Raw genomic sequence first — 12,865 nt, 5'->3', positions numbered from 1 at the left:
CTGACGAGCGTTCGCTCATGCTTTCGCTAATGCGTTCGTCCTAACAGTATATGACCAAATATAGGTGGGTTTCTGAGCGTTCGTTCATATAGTGGATTAACGAGCGTTGGTGATCAGGATTTGAGTAGAGAGCGTCTGTGTGCGCCTGTGAACGTTCGTTCATTTTCCGGGTAAGGGAAGCTTATTTGATTTAATTCATGTTGTGTGCTTCGTTTGAACGTTCGTTAATTACTGTATGAATATATTGCATGATGTGCTGTGATTTGAGTTGCATGAACGTTCGTTATTTACTGAGTGAAAAATGATATATGACTAAGTTTACGTATGTTGTATGAAATATATGAGATTTGGATGATATGGATTATATGAAGATTGTAAATTGTACCATGACATGAACGAATGGAATTTATGAACTTGTATAATGAGAAACGAACTGAAAAATGGATTTTTGTAAGAATTTTCCCTATGAAAATGCACATCTGTACTGAACAGTCATTGACCGTTCGGTTTTTATCTTGTTTTGGAGGAGCGTCCTCTTATCTAAAACCTATGCTTGAGCGTTCGTCCATATATTAAATTGAACGTTCGTCCTAATCTTCTATTGAACGTTCGTCCTAATCTTCTATTGAACGTTCGTCCTAATCTTATATTGAACGTGCGTCCTAGTCTTATACTGAACGTTTGTCCAAGTTGGTGTTCAGTCTTTTATTGAACGCTCCCTCTAATAGGCGCTCGGTCTCACACTGAGCGTTCGTCCAAATTGGCGCTCGGTTTTGAACTGAGTGTTCGTCCACATAGTGCTTGGTTCTGAACTTAGCGTTCGTCCTAAAGGGTGTTCGGTTTATACTGAACGCTCGTCCTAATGGTGCTCGGTTTTGAGAGGAGCGTTCGTCCTAAAAATGAGGCTCAGTCTTATACTGAGCGCTCGCTCTAAATGGTGTTCGGTTTTATTGAAATAGCGTACGTCCAACTTCAGATTTGCCACGTTCGGTCATTTATTTAAAATTCACGAGCGTCAGTTCATTTAACTGATTCTCAAGGTAATAACGTTCGTCCCAATGAACTCGGTTTCTAAGATTAGCGTTCGTCCTTTAGGGTGTTCTGTTTTAGACTGAACGCTCGTTCTAAAACAGGGGCTCGGTCTTAGATTGAGCGCCCACTCAAAATGGTGCTCGACATATACTGAGCGTTCGTTCTCTGATTCGAACGAGCGTCCTTTGGTCCCGTTTCCAGCGTTCGTCCTCGGCCTTATTGGGGACAGAACGTTCGTTTTTTTTAGTCTACAAAGAAATGATGAAAATAAATATGAAATTATAAAGGTTGAGAATATATGATATGAGAGCAAATTGTGACTTTTGAACGAGCGTTCCAATTAGGGACGACTCATTGATGAATAGTAATTTTGGAAAGTATACGAGATGAAATGAAAATATGATTATTGAACGAGCGTTCCAGGTAGGAATGACTCAGATAAATGTTGAAATTCGTAAAGTATGACTGTGGGAAGTTAATGCTGGCTGTTCAATCCTGATATTCCGTGAGTGATCGTCCTCAAGTAGAGGCGCACGTCATGCGTGGGAATGGCAGGAGGTCGACGTCCTTAGAGGTACTTTGGACGGACGTACTAACCTCGGGTGGCAGCTGATGAGAATGCCAGTTACCACACCACCCGGGTGCACGAACGCCTGTAACTACGCAGAATTCATACAGTCCGGACAGTCAGTCGTGTTGAGTTTTATTGAGTAAGTACGTTGAAGTGTATTGTTATGTAATGAATGTGTATGTTGAAATATGCATGTGTGATGAATGGTTTATTTGAAATTGTATGTTGATGCATGAGTTAAATTAAGTAAGCTTACCCTTTCGTTTCCTTGTGTTGTCTATTGTCCTTGTACGTCCGTCTTGTCATTGCAATGATCATCCGTGTGGGTGTGAGCAGAGGGAGACGAGCGTTTGGAAGAGGCGCTGAATGAAGAGAACCTGGTTGATGTCGAAGTGAAGACCGAGCAGTGAGGCGCTCGGCCAGTTATGTAGCCTGTATTAGAATGGTCGTTCGACCATCTTGCCTTGTTATTTTGATAGACCGTTCAGTATTTGTGCCGTGTAAACCGTTCGGTCAAGTCTCGTGTACGTTCGGCTTTTTCATTTGTAACTCTGAAGACGTGTGGCTTTGCGCGTCTGTTTTGTTACTATTGTAAGACTGTACTCAAGGACATTCGTCCTTGAGCGTTGTTTTGTTTTTAGTTGGAAAACTGTATCGAAATATTATTAAATGTGATATTCTGATTTTATGGTTTATGCTGTATTTTTGGGATGTCACATTAGTGGTATCAGAGCAGTTTTGTTCTTTTAAGGACACTGTAGGTTATGAGTACACTGTGTTTTTGCTGTGTGCTTAAATTGCGTTTAATGAGTTATTTTCGACTCTTTGAACAGGACTAACGTTCGTTCTTTTCTCCGTTCCAAAGAGTCAATGGCACCTAGACTTCCTCCTCCTCCACCACAGACCAATGAACATGATGTGCCCAACAACACCAGATTGTTGGAATCGGTGATCGAAAGGCTACAAGAGCAGAATGCTGTTCTGATGCAGCAAAACGCGACTAATTCACAAAATCTCGAAGCTGCTCGCGCTAATTCTGAAATGACTCAGAGGCAGCTGATGGAGATTCTTGCAGCTACTAGGGGTACGCCAGGAGCATCTGCTTCAAACACTACTCATCAGGCTGAGTGGAGTTTGGAAAATTTCTTGCAGCATCGTCCTGCAAAGTTTGATGGGAAATGCCTTCCTGACGAAGCTGATCAGTGGATAAGGGACATGGAGCAGATCTACAATGCCAAGCGATGTCCAGAAGACAACAGGTTAGCGTATACTGAGTATCTGCTGACTGGGGAGGCAAGTCACTGGTGGACAAGCGTTAAGATGATACTAACAGAAGCTGAAAGCCTTATTTCCTGGGAAGTGTTCAAGGAAAAATTTTATGAGGAGTATTTCCCGGACAGTGTCCGTTTCGGCAAAGAAGTGGAGTTTCTCCAGTTGGTGCAGGGCAATATGTCTGTTTCTGAGTACACTAACAGGTTCAAGCACTTGGTCCGTTTCAATACCATGGCTACCAGTGAAGTGTGGCAGTGCCGGAAGTTCGAAAATGGGCTGAGAAGTGATCTAAAGGTACTAATCTCCAGCCTTTGCATTAAGTCTTTTCCTGCCATGGTTGAGAGAGCAAAAGTGTTAGAAAAAAATGTGGCTGAAGTAGAACGACTGAAGAAACAACAACAACCAACTAGAGGGCCAATCATGTCCAGGCCTAATCTGAATCGGAATAGGTTGCCATATGCTCGCCCAGCACAACCATCTAATTCCCAGGCTATGGTTGTTGGTGGCCAGTCTGGACAGCACGGATCAGTCAAGTGTTTCCAATGCGGAGGACCACACTACCAGTCGTCTTGCCCTCAGTTATTGGGAGTAAAGTCCTGCACTCGTTGTGGAAGAAATGGTCATATAGAACGTGAGTGTAGAATGGGCGGACGAGCGGCAATGAGGCCGCTAAATGCTGGGAGGATGCAACAGGATCGGGGTGGACGAGCACAAGCTGTCGGTCGAGTGTATGCGATCACGGGCGCCGAAGCTGCCAGCTCAGGTACGCTCATCACCAGTACTTGTTTGCTGTTTGGAATGCCTGTTTGTGTATTGTATGATTCGGGGGCAACGCACTCCTTCATTTCGAAGGCGTGTGTTGAGAAATTGGGATTAGCCGAACGCGAGATGCAGTTCGACTTGGTAGTATCAACCCCAGCGGCTGGTGAGGTTAGGACGTCTACTGTATGTGTTAAGTGTCCTATAGAGGTTGAGGGGCGAAATTACAAAGTGAATCTCATTTGTCTACCCTTGAAAGATTTAGAAGTAATCTTAGGAATGGATTGGCTGGCTGCCAATCGCATTCTCATAGATTGCGGTGCAAAGGAATTGGTGTTTCCAGACGAGTATGAAGTGGATCTATCTGTGACGCTCGGTCAATTGAAAGAAGACATCGGGGATGGTGCCAGTTGTTTTCTGATCATGACGCATTCAGACGAACGAATTGAAGATTTGAATCATGAGCGACCGTCTAGTAAATCGAATGGAGGACGATCAGTCGTGGATGAATTCCCTGATGTATTTCCCGATGAAGTGCCTGGATTACCTCCTCCACGCGAGGTAGAATTTACTATCGACTTAGTGTCGAATGCTGGACCTATCTCTATTGCACCTTATCGGATGTCGCCAGCAGAGTTAGCTGAACTCAAGGAACAGATTGAAGAGTTAATGGATAAGCAGTTTATCAGACCTAGCGCATCACCTTGGGGAGCGCCAGTACTCTTAGTGAAGAAGAAGGATGGCAGTTCTCGTCTCTGCATAGATTACAGGCAATTAAACAAACTGACTATCAAGAACAAGTACCCTTTGCCTCGGATAGACGACCTGCTAGATCAATTACATGGCGCGGTCATATTTTCAAAGATTGATTTACGGTCGGGATATCATCAGATTCGGGTGAAGGAAGAAGACATCCAGAAGACAGCCTTCCGATCTCGATACGGACACTACGAGTATGTAGTAATGCCGTTCGGTGTGACAAACGCCCCAGCAATATTTATGGACTACATGAATCGTATCTTCAGACCGTATCTAGACAAGTTCGTAGTCGTCTTCATTGATGACATTCTTGTCTATTCCAAAAGCTATGAAGAGCATGAAGATCACTTGAGGATCGTTCTAGGTGTGCTAAGAGAAAAGGAGTTATATGCCAAATTCTCCAAATGTGAATTCTGGATGAAGAAAGTGCCATTCTTGGGACATGTGGTTTCAGCTGAAGGAATCTCAGTAGATCCGGCTAAAGTAAGAGCAGTACTGGAATGGGAGAGTCCACGCTCAGTTACCGAGGTTCGTAGTTTTGTGGGACTCGCGTGATACTATAGACGGTTCATTGAAGGATTTTCCAAAATAGTAGCTCCGCTTACTCAGCTGACCAGAAAGGATCAACCGTTCGCTTGGACCGATCGGTGTGAAGGAAGTTTCCAGGAATTGAAGAATAAGTTAACAAGCGCCCCGGTACTGGTCATACCTAACACGGCTAAACCCTTCGTGGTATATTGTGACGCGTCTCATCAGGGTTTGGGCTGTGTACTCATGCAAGAAAAGAGGGTGGTTGCTTACGCCTCTCGGCAACTGAAGGTTCACGAGAGGAACTACCCAACTCACGACCTGGAATTAGCAGCGGTCGTCTTTGCTTTGAAGATTTGGAGGCACTACTTGTATGGATCAACTTTCCAAGTGTTCAGTGATCATAAGAGTCTCAAGTACCTTTTTGATCAAAAGGAGTTGAATATGAGACAGAGACGTTGGCTGGAGTTCTTGAAGGACTATGACTTTGAACTACTTTACCATCCGGGAAAAGCAAATGTTGTAGCAGACGCTTTAAGCAGAAAGGTAGTTCACGTCTCCTCCATGATGGTCCGAGAGTTAAGTTTGGTAGAGAGCTTTAGAGATCTAAGGTTACAGTTCGACTTGGAACCGAATGTTATTAAATGCTGTACTCTTAGAATCTCCAGTGACGTATTTGACCGGATCAGAATGAAGCAGCGAGAAGACGAAGAGTTGGTGAAGATCTTGAACGCACTCGGTACAGATCAGGCCAAGGAGTTCAACACGGGAACAGACGGTTGTCTACGATACATGGGTAGGACGTGCATTCCGAATGATGGTGAGTTGAAAAGGATGATTCTTGAGGAAGGACACCACAGTCGTCTTAGCATACACCCTGGTATGACTAAGATGTATCAGGACCTCAGGAAGTCGTTCTGGTGGCCGGGAATGAAGAGTGATGTCGCACGTTTTGTGGCATCATGCTTAACGTGTCAACGAGCCAAGGCTGAACATCAAAGGCCAGGCGGTCTACTTCAGCAGTTAGAGATTCCGGAATGGAAGTGGGACGGCATTGCGATGGACTTCGTGACCCACTTACCTCGAACTGTCAGGAATCATGATTTCGTGTGGGTAATTGTGGATCGACTAACGAAGAGTGCTCATTTCCTAGCAGTCAATCTGAAGATGTCCATGACGAACCTGGCTAAGCTTTACATCAAGGAAATTGTTCGTCTACATGGAGTTCCGTCTAGCATTGTTTCAGACCGAGACACGAGATTTACTTCTCGGTTCTGGCGATCATTACAAAGTGAGCTCGGTAGTAAACTCCATATGAGTTCGGCTTATCATCCTCAGACGGACGGTCAGTCCGAGAGGACCATCCAGACGCTTGAAGACTTATTGAGGACGTGTGTTCTAGATCACGTGGGCGTTTGGGATGAAGTCTTACCTTTGGTAGAGTTCACCTACAACAATAGTTTCCAAGCCAGCATAGGAATGGCTCCCTTTGAAGCTCTGTACGGTAGGAAATGCCAAACGCCATTGTGTTGGTTTCAGGAAGGGGAAAAAGTGTTAACAGGACCAGAGCTCATTCAGCAGACGACTGAGAAGGTGAAGTTGATTCAAGAAAGGCTGAAGACGTCCAGGAGTCGACAGAAATCCTACGCTGACAAGAGGAGAAGACCCTTGGAGTTCGATGCAGGAGATCATGTTTTCCTTAGACTGCATCCGACCACGGGAGTTGGGAGAGCCATTCGACCCAAGAAGTTGTCTCCCAAATTCATCGGACCTTATCAGATCTTGAGGAAGATCGGGCCAGTTGCGTACGAGTTATCTTTGCCGCCTCAGTTATCAAACTTGCATCCAGTCTTCCACGTTTCTCAACTTCGGAAGTACGTATCCGACCCTTCTCACATATTAGAGTTAGAAGATATTCGTCTTCGTCAAGATCGTACATTGGAGATGCAGCCGGTACGCATTGAAGATAGCAACACCAAATATTACAAGAGGAAAGCAGTCAGATTGGTGAAGGTCGTCTGGGATGAAAAGACGGGTGACTCTACATGGGAAGTGGAAGATGCCATGAAGGATTTGTATCCCCACTTGTTTCAATAAGCCAAATTTTCGAGGACGAAAATTTTTGTTGTTGGGGAGAATGTAAGGAATCGTAATTAAAAAAAAAAAAAAAAAAAAAAAAAAAAAAAAAAAGAAGACAAAACAAACGGGGAAGGAAGGAACGAGCGCTGGAAAGCGCCAGTTTTGCTGGCCATAAGGGACAGCAAACGTTGCTTCCATTCCCCATTCAAAAACAAGAAAAAGAAAATAAAAAGGGAGTATGGGGGTGGAAATCATTCCTGCAAAACTGAGAGAAGGTGAGGTGGGGAGCTGCTGAAGTGCAAGGAGGCTTTGGTGCTGCATCTGGAGGAGTGGAAGAGTGGCAGCAAGTTCTGGGAAAGAGGAGAAGTGGAGAACTTTTGAAGTTGGAAGGAGATCAAACCCTTTGGAGATAAATTCAAGGAAGTCTTCAAGAGGTAAGGGGTGCTAGATTTTTCGTTTTGATTAGTTAATCTTACTGTTTTTGTAGAAATCTAAAAGCTTTAGAGTTAAAAATGGAGGTTTTTCTGGTTTTCTGGAAAACCTGTGATTCTGCAGAATCTGCAGAATCGCGTTCGTCCAATTCGGTTTCAAATTGGACGTTCGTCCAAAACTAGACGAATTGAACGTTCGCCCACTTCGATTTGAACGCTCGTTTTTCTTTAGCCTGACGAGCGTTCGCTCATGCTTTCGCTAATGCGTTCGTCCTAACAGTATATGACCAAATATAGGTGGGTTTCTGAGCGTTCGTTCATATAGTGGATTAACGAGCGTTGGTGATCAGGATTTGAGTAGAGAGCGTCTGTGTGCGCCTGTGAACGTTCGTTCATTTTCCGGGTAAGGGAAGCTTATTTGATTTAATTCATGTTGTGTGCTTCGTTTGAACGTTCGTTAATTACTGTATGAATATATTGCATGATGTGCTGTGATTTGAGTTGCATGAACGTTCGTTATTTACTGAGTGAAAAATGATATATGACTAAGTTTACGTATGTTGTATGAAATATATGAGATTTGGATGATATGGATTATATGAAGATTGTAAATTGTACCATGACATGAACGAATGGAATTTATGAACTTGTATAATGAGAAACGAACTGAAAAATGGATTTTTGTAAGAATTTTCCCTATGAAAATGCACATCTGTACTGAACAGTCATTGACCGTTCGGTTTTTATCTTGTTTTGGAGGAGCGTCCTCTTATCTAAAACCTATGCTTGAGCGTTCGTCCATATATTAAATTGAACGTTCGGTTTTTATTTTGAGCAGCTGTTGTAAAAAATTTAAGACTGCACTGTAATCTCTGTAAATGTGATCTTTTCTGATTAATGGTGATTACTATTTATTGGGATGTTACATTTATTGGTATCAGAGCAGTTTTGTTCTTTTAAGGACATGTAGGGTTATGAGTACACTATACTTTCGTTGTGTGCTTATTGTGTGTTGATGAGTTATTATTTTTAACTCTTGAACATAACTAACTTACGTTTTCTCTGATCCAGAAAACGAATGGCGCCTAGACTTCCTCCCCCACCTCAGCCAAACGAGGCTGACACTTCTAGCAACACCAGAATGTTGGAGACAGTCATCGATAGGTTGCAACAGCAGAACACAACCTTAATTGAGCAAAATGCTGCCTTAATGAGGCAAAACCAGGAAGCACTGAATAGTTTGGAGGCATCACGTCTCAGCTCTGAAGCAACTCAGAGACAGTTGATGGACCTGCTGACCTCTACTAGAGGCACCCCAGGAGCTTCTTCTTCTAACGCTGTACCTCATGCAGAATGGAGTTTGGAAAGCTTCCTGCAACACCATCCTGCCAAATTCAATGGAAAGGGGCTTCCGGATGAAGCGGATCAGTGGCTAAGAGATATGGAAAGGATTTATGATGCCAAGAGGTGTCCAAATGAAAACCGTTTGGCATTCACAGAGTATTTGTTGACGGGTGAAGCTAGCCATTGGTGGTCCAGTGTGAAGATGTTGTTGACAGAATCCCAAAGTCCAATTTCTTGGGAAGTTTTCAGAACTAAATTTTATGAAGAGTATTTCCCAGACAGTGTGCGTTTTGCTAAGGAGGTGGAGTTCCTTCAATTGGTGCAAGGCAGTATGTCCGTCTCAGAATACACCAACAAATTCAAACATCTTGTCCGTTTCAATACCATGGCTACCAGTGAAGAATGGCAATGCAGGAAGTTTGAGAACGGGTTGAGGAGTGATATGAAAGTATTAATATCCTGCATGTGTATCAGATCTTTCCCTGCTATGGTTGAGAGGGCAAAGGTGCTTGAGAAGAACATTGCTGAGGCCGAAAAACATAAGAAACAACAAGTGAGTAGGGGTCCGGTTTTGTCCAGAGGTACATCAAATGTGAGAGGGTCCCCATATACTCGTCCCACTCAATCCTCTGGCGGATCACAAGCTTTGGTCACTGTTGGCCAATCTGGACAGCCGAGAAGCTTAACCTGTTATCAGTGTGGAGGACCACACTATCGGTGGGCTTGTCCACAGTTGCCAGGAGGAAAATATTGTACTCGTTGCAGACAGAATGGCCACTTGGAGAACGAGTGCAATATGGGAGGACGTGCGGCAATGAGGCCGCCGAATGCTGGGAGAACCCAACAAGGGAGAGGTGGACGTGCGCAAGCCATAGGAAGGGTGTACGCAATCACTGGTGCTGAAGCTGCTCGTTCAGGTACACTCATCACCAGCACTTGCATGTTGTATGGAAAGCCTTGCTGTGTACTGTATGACTCGGGGGCAACTCATTCCTTCATCTCGAAGGCGTGTGTTGAGAAACTAGGAATAGTGGAGAGTGAATTACAGTTTGACCTGGTGGTGTCAACCCCAGCGGCTGGTGGGATCAAGACGTCTACAGTTTGTGTAAGATGTCCTATAGAAGTTGAGGGGCGTAGATATAAGGTCAATCTCATTTGCTTACCCCTGCAAGATTTAGAAGTAATTTTGGGGATGGATTGGTTGGCTACCAATCGGATCCTCATTGACTGTGGGAAGAAGGAGTTAGTCTTTCCAGATGAAGAAGAGGAAGAACTGTCAATCACTCTTGGGCAGTTTAAGGAGGATATCATGGAGGGGGCAAGCTGTTTTCTTATCATGACGTATGAAAGCAGTGAGGTGGAGCGTTCATCCAATGTTGATAACAGTGGAGAACGAACAGTAGTAGAGGAATTTCCAGATGTTTTTCCGGATGAAGTACCTGGTCTACCTCCCATCCGTGAAGTAGAATTCACAATTGATTTGGTAACCACTGCTGCACCCATCTCGGTTCAACCTTACAGAATGGCACCAGCTGAGTTGGTGGAGCTTAAGAAGCAAATTGAAGAGTTAATGGACAAGAGGTTTATCCGTCCAAGTGCTTCACCATGGGGAGCACCTGTGTTGTTGGTTAAGAAGAAGGATGGCAGCTCACGGCTATGCATTGATTATAGGCAACTTAATAAGCTGACCATCAAGAACAAGTATCCTCTCCCAAGGATAGATGACCTGCTGGATCAGTTGCATGGTGCGTGTGTGTTTTCTAAGATTGATTTACGTTCGGGCTATCATCAAATTAGAGTAAAAGAGGAGGACATTCAGAAGACTGCATTTCGGTCTCGTTATGGCCATTATGAGTATGTGGTGATGCCCTTTGGAGTGACAAACGCACCTGCAATCTTCATGGACTATATGAACAGAATCTTCAGGCCGTACCTTGATAAGTTTGTGGTGGTATTTATTGATGACATCCTCATTTACTCCAAGAGCTTTGACGAACATGAAGAACATTTGAGGATCGTCTTGAGTGTGTTGAGGGAGAAAGAGTTGTATGCCAAACGTTCAAAGTGTGAATTTTGGATGAAGGAGATCCAATTCTTGGGGCATGTTGTTTCTGCTGGTGGTATTGCAGTAGATCCAGCCAAGGTGAGAGCAGTACTGGATTGGGAGAGTCCCCGTTCTGTCACGGAGGTTAGGAGCTTTGTGGGACTCGCGGGCTACTACAGGCGGTTTATTGAAGGATTTTCTAAGATAGTAGCCCCTCTGACTTACCTCACCAGGAAGGACCAGCCGTTTGCTTGGACAGATAAATGTGAGGAGAGCTTCCAGGAATTGAAGAGGAAATTGACAAGCGCTCCTGTGTTGGTCATTCCAGATACAGCCAAACCTTTTGAAGTGTATTGTGATGCATCATATCAAGGTTTGGGCTGTGTACTGATGCAGGAAAGGAGGGCAGTGGCTTATGCTTCCAGGCAGCTGAAAATCCATGAGAAGAATTACCCCACACACGACTTGGAGCTAGCAGCAGTCGTGTTTGCATTAAAGATCTGGAGGCATTATCTGTATGGTGCAACGTTTCAAGTGTTTAGTGATCACAAGAGTCTCAAGTACCTCTTTGATCAAAAGGAATTGAATATGAGGCAAAGAAGGTGGCTTGAATTCTTGAAGGATTATGAATTCGAACTGTTGTATCATCCTGGAAAAGCAAATGTGGTGGCTGATGCCTTAAGTAGGAAGGCAGTAAGGGTCTCGGCAATGATGGTGAAGGAGCTGAACTTGGTGGAGAGCTTTAGGGATTTAAGGTTACAGTTCGACTTAGGAGCGAATGTTATTAGATGCTGTAACCTTAGAATTTCCAGTGATGTATTTGACCGAATCTGGAAGAAGCAACGTGAGGATGAAGAGCTGGTGAAGATATTAGGCGCGCTCGGTTTGAGTAAAGATAAGGATTTCAATGCAGGAACAGACGGCATGTTGCGTTACCGGGGAAGGACGTGTGTCCCTAATGATGGCGAGCTGAAGAGAATCATATTGGAGGAAGCACATCACAGCCGTCTTAGCATGCATCCTGGCATGACTAAGATGTATCAAGACCTCCGGAAATCATTTTGGTGGCCTGGTATGAAGAGTGACATTGCACGTTTTGTGTCCTCTTGCTTAACTTGTCAAAGAGCCAAAGCTGAACATCAAAGACCAGGAGGATTACTGCAGCCATTGGAAATTCCAGAATGGAAGTGGGACAGCATCTCTATGGATTTCGTGACTCATCTGCCACGTACAGTTCGAAACCATGATTCAATTTGGGTGATTGTGGATAGATTGACTAAGAGCGCCCATTTCCTGGCTGTTAATTTAAGGATGTCCATGACAAACTTGGCCAAGCTGTACGTCAAAGAGATTGTTCGGTTGCATGGAGTTCCCTCAAGCATTATATCAGATCGAGACACGAGATTCACATCTCGTTTTTGGCAGTCATTGCAAGGAGAATTGGGAAGCAAACTGCAAATGAGTTCTGCATATCACCCTCAGACGGATGGCCAATCTGAGCGAACCATCCAGACTCTTGAAGACTTGTTGAGGACGTGTGTTATAGATCATATGGGAGTATGGGATGAAGTTCTGCCGCTTGTTGAATTCACATACAATAACAGCTTTCAAGCAAGCATAGGAATGGCACCGTTTGAAGCTCTTTATGGAAGAAAGTGTAGAACTCCATTGTGTTGGTTCCAAGAAGGTGAGACTGCATTAACCGGACCTGAATTAATCCAGCAAACAACCGAGAAAGTGAAACTGATTCAAGAACGTTTGAAGACGTCTCAAAGCAGGCAGAAATCGTATGCTGATAAGAGAAGAAGGCCCTTAGAGTTTGCTGCTGGAGATCACGTGTTTCTGAGGTTGAATCCAATCACTGGAGTGGGAAGAGTCCTTCGTCCAAAGAAGCTTTCTCCCAAATACGTTGGACCATATCAAATTCTGAAGAAGATTGGATCAGTTGCGTATGAACTGGCTTTACCACCTCAACTGTCCAACCTTCATCCAGTCTTTCATGTTTCACAACTCCGGAGATATATAGCTGATCCATCACATGTACTG

This window comes from Vigna umbellata, chromosome 9, assembly GCF_029865625.1.
Source record: "Vigna umbellata cultivar VRB3 chromosome 9, Vumbellata_1.0, whole genome shotgun sequence".
Lineage (NCBI taxonomy): Eukaryota > Viridiplantae > Streptophyta > Magnoliopsida > Fabales > Fabaceae > Vigna > Vigna umbellata.
The sequence above is the reverse complement of the archived record's forward strand: the minus strand, read 5'-3'. Positions refer to the sequence as shown.